We start from the raw sequence: 3,220 nt of genomic DNA, 5'->3' as shown, positions 1-3,220 counted from the left end.
TTTATAATAAAAAATTATATGCTTATAAATGATTTATTAATAATAATATCCATTAATTCCATAGTAAATTTCAGAAAAGTCTCAATATTTTGGTTATCGGGTAATTTTCAGAAAAATCCTAATATTTTGAGCAAACTAATGAAAAAGGACAGAATACCGGCTAAATCTTTGAAACCGGGCAAAAAGGGTTTTTTCGAAGTTTTAGCCGGTATTCTATGCTTTTCTGTAAACAAAAATTAGTTTGAGACTTTTTCATAAATTAGACTAAAATTATAGGACTTTTCTGGAGATTTCCCAATATTAAATTCTAAACATTTTTGGCTTCATAACTTAAATTTAGACTTAAAAGTTTAATTATGGCTTTGTTGATAATTAATTAAAAGATTAATTAAAAGAGTGTTAATAAATCCATAATTATATGGTTTGAGTTTAATTAAATTAAAAGTATAGTTTAATTAATAGATTAAACTGTCTAGTACTTTAAATGTATAAAATACACCCTTATACTATATAAAATTAAAAGTTTAATATATTATATATGTATAAGTAAAAAGTCAGTCTTACCGTTAGTATGCCTCATTCACGAAGCTAGTCTATAAGAGGTGTTTAAGGAAACTGCCAATAAAATGGCGATTGAATGGGTATCCACTCTTACGCACCACACTCTTGACAAGTTAGCCGAACGGGTAGGATAGGACGCAAACTTCCATTAAAGGTATAATGAAAAATACAAAGTAACTAAACCCTTATAAATTCACAATCTTAGTTACTTAGGAAAAATGTGAATTTGATGCTAATCCATGAAATTGCACTTTGCACCTTGCCAAGTCGTTAGTGGAGCGTGTGTGGTTAACCGGCACATTAACTTGGACTAGTAAGGGTGGCAAAGGGTAGCTTGATGTTTATCATAGATCAATGGAGCGTGTCTGGTTAAGCGGCACATTGATTAGATGATTAATGACATTGAGAGTACCAAGCTAATTTGCATGGTTATTCACACCATGTTTGTGATCCTCGGTATCCCAGTCACAAACTTGAAGGGCATAATCGAGATTAACCATGCCATTGAAAAGTTCAATGAATCTCAAAGAATCTAGGAATTTCAATTCATTTAAAACCTAATATTCATTTTCGTTTTTCATAGTGGAAATTGGTAAATCGTCATTTACCTACCTTCAAATATTTTGCAATTGGATTACGACATCCCTCTTCCGAATTGCAGAATATTGTGTTGGGTCCTAGCCTTAATATTTCATTTTGGGTGTTATATTTGTTGGGATTTATGTATACTACAACATCCTATGGTGCACATACAACCCTAAATGCTTTGGATCTATGTTTTCTCTAATTATACATGCAATATTGTTTCCAAAGCATAAAACCTACAACTAACATACAATTGACATAAACAACATAAAAAATGAGTTATAGAATTACCTCTTTGTTGTAGCTTGTAGTTTTGGCCTTTAAGAACTTAGCACCCCAAGTGTGATGCATCAAACAGTTCACAACACACCTAGGACAAAGGAGAACTTGAGAGGGAGTATTCTTGCACTAGAAATCGGCTCTATGAACTCTTAGAACATCTAGTGGCCGATTTTAGGTCATGGGACATCATATATATAGTCGTAGGATTCTAAAGGTCATGGTAAGCCCTAATCCATACCCTTGGACTTATTATCCATGATCCATGAATCAAGTGGGCTAACTCTTTATGGATTCTTCCATAAACTTAGTCCATCATGTACCATAAGCCCAAACCATATATATATATATATATATATATATATATATATATATATATATATATATATATAACTAATTTACACAATTAGTCCCCATTAATTTAATTTGTCTCTTTTGATCACTAAACTAATTCCAAATTAATTCTTGATCAATACTAATTAAATCATATAATTTCATATTAATATATTAGAACTTATAATATATTAATAAATCATAAATAACCTCTTCTAAAAAGTCCATCCTATCAAATTGTCCTGGTGATATGCAACCCGAAATTGACCATGATACTCTCGGGTCAAGTACATACCAATTATAGTTATGGGCTTAGACACCTAATCCAACAATCTCCCACTTAGATAAGTCTAATAACTATTATTGAAAGTATGACTCCAAAATCCCGACTAGCAATCGTAGCTCTTAAAAGCCGCTATCGAACTCTGACCTAGTCAATGACGCATCCATTAGATAAGGGATCACATAGACTGAGACATGGATTATAATCACTCTCTCGGTCCATCTGTTGCTTCCCGATTTCCGATTTATGACAACTGACTAATTGAACAAATCAAATCAGTCCAGGCTTGGCCAAGCACTTAGGTCTGTCATCATTAAATCATCGAGGGGCCCACATATATTGCTTTTATCCCTCCAAGCGTAAAAGGAATGGATAAACTTCGACTCAAATGCTTGCTTGTACTTGCTCATCAAATCACACACAACAATATGTTTTATAACACCAAGTTACTGGTGCATTTACATATGTCAATGTGCAACCGACTTGTAAATTACAACTTACATGTCTTGGTTTCAAGAATATAAGATATTATCGTTTCACAATCACTCGTGATAAAATCCATGAAGTGATTCAGATGAGCGTGGGTTTAATCCAATACTCAAATCTTATTATAGGAGTACTCATGAACACTGCAACAAACTTGTGTTATGTCTAAAACACCTAGACAATCTACAGTCAGATACATGACAGTCTTGCCTCAATACCTACTTTCAAAGTATGATCGACTGTGGATGGTTTGAATAACCTAGTTATTCGGGAAGTCAAAACATGCAAAGTGAAACACAAGAATAATTGAATCCAATATGGTCTCCGAACTTATGAATATAAATAAAACACCTTTTATTTAATCACCATATTGATTACGCATTATTCATTGTATAATGTTTCGATTAATCAACTTTATACTTGAATTAAAATAACAGTTATGCCATGCTCCAAGCATGCACACTACGTTTGCCTATGGTCCTTTCTTTGTGAAATAGATAAATTGAAAGCATTTCAATGACACTCAGTTCACAATTCCAAATCCTTATCGTAACTGCAAGAGTACTAAATTCTTGCCATTCGCTATAATCTGTTAGATTTTAAACTTATGTGCAATGATCCTCTTGTACTGACTATGCACAAAGTCATAGAGACTTGGCAACATACATTTCAAAGTATTCCAATGGAGAGCAA

The sequence above is a fragment of the Lactuca virosa genome, chromosome 2, assembly GCF_052849685.1.
Source record: "Lactuca virosa cultivar CGN04683 chromosome 2, Lactuca_virosa_CGN04683_v6, whole genome shotgun sequence".
Lineage (NCBI taxonomy): Eukaryota > Viridiplantae > Streptophyta > Magnoliopsida > Asterales > Asteraceae > Lactuca > Lactuca virosa.
The sequence above is the reverse complement of the archived record's forward strand: the minus strand, read 5'-3'. Positions refer to the sequence as shown.